The sequence below is a fragment of the Montipora capricornis genome, chromosome 4 (genome assembly GCF_036669925.1).
Source record: "Montipora capricornis isolate CH-2021 chromosome 4, ASM3666992v2, whole genome shotgun sequence".
Classification (NCBI taxonomy): domain Eukaryota; kingdom Metazoa; phylum Cnidaria; class Anthozoa; order Scleractinia; family Acroporidae; genus Montipora; species Montipora capricornis.
The window spans coordinates 15,009,277-15,014,276 of record NC_090886.1 but is presented as its reverse complement, the minus strand read 5'-3'; the positions used below and the strand labels follow the sequence as shown (position 1 = coordinate 15,014,276).

The 5,000-nt window shown below is 43.6% G+C and overlaps 1 long non-coding RNA gene across 1 annotated transcript; it reads right to left on the bottom strand.

Moving 5' to 3' along the window:
* Positions 1 to 3,113: 3,113 nt before the first annotated feature.
* LOC138045630 (uncharacterized) lies at positions 3,114 to 4,947 on the bottom strand. Its single transcript, XR_011131635.1, has 2 exons — positions 4,669 to 4,947; positions 3,114 to 3,764 (listed from the first exon to the last, which is right to left on the bottom strand). It is a non-coding gene; the product is annotated as an uncharacterized lncRNA (long non-coding RNA).
* Between the last annotated feature and the right edge of the window lie 53 nt (positions 4,948 to 5,000).

The following is a 5,000-nucleotide window of genomic DNA, read 5'->3' as shown; positions in this document are numbered from 1 at the left end:
CAGTTGGCCCTGCTAATGAGGAGATGGTTATTGAGGTGGGTGCTTCGGTTCCTGCCCCTGCTTCCCCTCCGCGTGGCAGACGTCGGAAACGTGCTGCTTCGACTTCGGCCGGAGCTGGTAAGCGGGTGACTTCTGTATCCCCGTCTGTCTCTTCTGCTCCCACCGGGGAGGCCGAGGTTGAGGAGGGGGCTGAGTCTCCATCGGAGGCTCCCCCTCCCACCAAGGTCGCCTCCGTTGTCCCGTCTTCTGTCTCGTCCACCCCGTCCTCCTCTGTTTGCTCTGGTCACCCTCCTACCTTGGTGCCTGCGCGCCTTGGCCGTTTCGCCCAGGATGTTTTCATTGGTCAACGACAGTGGTCGTGTGGACTTTGGCCGCCTCACGGGTGCCGTCCTCGAAGACCGTAGCACCTTCGAGAGTTCTCGCCTCCAGGTCGTGCGCTCCGGCGCCTACCGTGGCGACGTCGACGATGAAGAAGATGACACTCTCACGCCGTTCTACCTTCTTCATGGCAGTTATGGTGTTCCTCTCCCTGTGGACGTGCCGCCCAGCTCGTTTCCGACTGGGTGATTTTTAAGGACTCCTTTCCTCGGGGGTTGCCTTCATTGGTTGCCCTCTGTGGTTAGGTCTGTGTGTTTTGTGTCCGTTGTGTCTGTTGTCTTAATTTTTGTGGAGGCGGGGTTCGATCCCCCGGCGAAGTTGGCGTGCTGGTTGCACCCTCCGTTTGGGCGTACCCACTCCCTCATACGGTGTGGGATTAGATGTTATGTCCAGAAGCCATCGCACTTACCCTACTGGGGGGCTGTCTGTTCGCCTCAAACACAAAAAGTTACCTTGGCAACGGGAAAGCCTAGCAAAAACAACCCTATCTTTTGGATTTACTTGCTCACATCTGAAAAACGAGCTCAGTGATCAAAAGGCCAAGATGAAACTTTCGGCAAAGTTTAAGAAATTCTGTAGTGCAAAATCAGAGCTACCTTACAAAATCACAGAATTAAGGTGGTTCTGAATCCGCTGTACAGAATTTAATTAAACTTTGCAGAAAGTGTCATCTTGTTCTTCTGATTACTTTTCAGATATAAAAAAAGGGGGGCACCGAGTTCGCTTTTGGGATGTAAGCAACTAAAGACAAATTAAAGGATGTTTTTACAGGGCTTTCCCGTTGCTGCTGTGACATATTACGTCGCAATAATGACTGCATCTTTTTCAGCAATAATCCATGTTTCATTTGGTACCACGATATTGCTAATACATGATAGAGCGTTGTAGTGCCGATCCTTCTAATAAGCCCGTTACTTGGAAACGTTGGAACTGTTTTTAGCCACCTTAATTACCTTAAAAGTGAAGGACTTTATTCTCCTTTAGAGGCGTTTGGCGAAAGAAGTCCATTTATCTATAAACTTAGATATGAATAAATTGCAAAGTTCAGGTTGAGAGTTCCATCACGGAATCTTCGTCAAGTGATGGAAAAGGCCATTTCCAAAAATACCATAGTACTCTTTGTTTGCCTTCCAATAATTTGTATAAACAATATTACCAGTTTCTCTTGAGACTATAGGGGCCGAGGAGTACGTTTGAAAGTAGGTTTGGTATGGATCACGGAAGTGAGTGAGTGTGTGTGTGTGGGAGGGGGGAGGGAGAGGAGTGTGTTTGAAAAACGTGTGGAGTGGGGGGGGACACTAGCCTCGACTTACAATGGTCCCAAGCCGAGAGAAAATAAAAACAATGCTTATGCAAATTTTGGAGGGCAAAGAAAGAGTATTATGGTATTTTGAAAAAGGCATATCAGACGATCTGTCACGTGACTTATTTTGAGAATCACGTTTCAAAGCCTCCCGGTAGAATTTACGGCATCCTGGATTGCTGGCTTAATGCTGGGGCCCTAAAACTTTCAATCCTGGAACTTGCTCGTTTCTAAAATTTTTGATATGACAGTATTTGGTAACTTGTTCCGTTTTCAACTAAAAGATCATTTAGATATTTCGAGGAACGAGCGTAATTGAACACTACGAAAAATCACCTAGGATATAGCGTGGACGAAGTAGTATAGTAGAGAGCTATCTTTCAAAATGCCAGAAACTCATGTGAAAATCGAATGAATTAGGACGAACATTAAATAGTTTTGCAATAAACCCGCACGTGGAGTTCGTAACAGGCCATTTCCGAGTTGCTGTTTGTTTCTGGTTCAAAACTAGTCTTAGTGCTAAACCATTCAAATGATAATGAATATGAAAATACACCCCTCATTGCCATTTGAATGGTTGTGCACCAGGACTCGCTTTGAAACCAAGGCAAACAGCAACTCGGAAATGGACTACTATGGAGACATTCCTTGAACACCCCGAGAAATCCCTTGAAAAGATTGCTTACGATGTTTGCGATCAGGAAACAAAATAGCTTCATACACAAAGAGGTTTGTGAATACTTATTTAACTAGATCCCATAATTTGTCTCGAGTTAATTCCGCATGTGCGTCAGTTTAATAGATGTGTTTTATTATTTTTGCTTTATGATTTACAAAGCTTGCAAAAAATGCAGTACAAAGACGCGAGGAAGCAAGGATACTTTTTTGCTGTAAAGGTCGGTGCACACGAGGGAGCTTGCTCCCGCAGCAGGCTCCTGCAAGACGCTCCCGGAGCAACTCCCTCGTCTGGACCAACGATTTCTAGCGAAAAAATATGCTGCTCAACAAAACGTTTGCTCCCGAGTTTTGCTCCCTCATATCAAACTGGTTTGATATGAGGGAGAAAGCTCCAGGGGCAAATCTGTTGTACGAGTCTGTTTCAGGAGCAAGCTTGCCGTGACAAGACGTGTCTCCAGTTGGCCTTTCAAATTGGCTTATTTTTTCATGCACAACAGTTCCCATGCCCCAGTGGGGTTGTTTCATCATTCAGCTCCCTCGTCGTGTCCTTCGTGTGTACTGGTTGGGGTACTTACCCGGGAGCGTGTTTCGGGAGCATGTTTCAGGAGCAAGCTCCCTCGTGTGTGCCGGCCTTTTTACGAGCTAAACGGACACCGATGCATATCATTACGTGCTTAATAAAGCATCGTGAGGGATCATGAATATTCAGTGAGGTTTGAATAGGAACAGCAAGTTCATCATGTAAGTGATATGATTTTTCCTTTTTCATTTCAACAATTTATTGAAATTTCTCGTTCTAATAGATTTAAGAAATTTATTTTGTCACATACAACGATAACATTCCATGAGTATACATCATCTGCATTGCTTCAATATTCTACCAACCAACTAACGATACCTCGCCAAGAAATTAGTATTCCAGCTTGAATATTGATGACGATGTCAATCTAATTAACGCTATTGTTCCCATAGCGTTTTGTTTATTGTCTTCTTAATTAATGCGCAGAGATTAAAAATTAATATAGCTATTGTTTTAACATAAATCAAAAGATAATCATTGCTACGACATAAATCCCTTACAACACGCATGTTTATTGACTTTAGTCAACCGATCGCAGAAGAGACTGACCAATGTCATTCGCGATCCATCGCCGGTGGCGTTATCACCAACCCCCAAAAGGCGGATGAATCTCTTTCTGGTTTGAATCGAAAGACTTCCAGGCGAGGACTCCTCCATTGCACACTTCCGTGTTAGTATCATAAAGGTAAGGCCCACAGCAAGCGAAACGACCAGAAAGCGGACTTCTTCGAGTGCGACCACAAAAGCTGGAGATCACCTCACGGATTCTGCTTGATGGGAATGATACCTGGGTGGGTTTGTCTGTCGATGGTGACATTAAATAACCTGAGGATCCAAAGAAATCTGGTCAATTTAATTAGTCGATTTACTTTCAAACTGATCACAGTTTGGGCAAACATCAAAAAGAACCTCCTCAGATTTACCTTGCGAAAAATTGCCCTTTTGAAAATATGGAACTTCACGGTGCTAAATGAACTGTATGTTGCTGCTAATTGCTCATTGTTTAGGTCACGAAGGGAAATGACTCACGCATCCAGGAATATATGATTTTCAATGGGAAGGGCTCAAATATTGAACACTCGCATTAGAATATGTTTGTATCCGTAATTTCTACATATCATAGTCAATTAATCTTCATTTTGTACATTATGGTGTCTTGAGAGACCGTTACTGTCGATAAAGGCGCACAACGCTAAGATATTTTGCAGTTTGAGAAACGACAATGGCTACGGCAACGATAACACTACAAATCCAGAATATCATTGGTTTGAAGAGGAAAAATAAGCGTGCTGCACGTATTTTAGCACATAGTTTTGCGGTACTCTGTACATCAACGAGGTGAAATCTAATTCCAGTTTTGGACGACAACTACCCTGGGCTCCTCGCCAAAGAAAAATAGAACCTCTGGCACGCAGGGTAGACGACAACGCGGACATAACGCGAACATTTCATTCCATACCCTGAAACCTCTCATATGTATACATATATACCAATTTGTTTTTAGGATAATTCGCCCACATTGTTTTGTGTGAACAATTAAGATGGAATAATCGCAAAAAACTTGACGACAGTGCAAAGTTATATTTTGAGGTGATTCCAGAGAAATTGTTTGGTCCAACCTCCGCGAGAACAATGTGTTGCCCTGGCAAGGCATAGGTACTTGCTAATGAGATGTACTAAAAAAAGTCCGATCTGAGAAGCTTTATTACTGTAGAGTGTGAATAGTTACCTTTTACAGCATCTGTGCTCTGCATTTGTCTCTTTCCAAGATCATTAGCTACAGCATCGCCAGATATCACGTGTACCGCTGCGGCCTCGAGAAGATCTGTCAAAGCTTCCTTTACTACGGGATCAAGATCAAGAGGGGCCAAATGACAGTTATGAGCAAATAAAATCACAAAGATAAATTGCAATCCTGCCTTTAACATTATCTGGCACAGGTCGGAGAGCTGAGTGTAACCAATACTAAACTGTTTGCCTCTACACCTCCGTTCGACTGCGGCGAAGGAACTGTAAGCTTAAAATATTGGCTTTTATACAGTTTGCTACTTTCGAACTTGA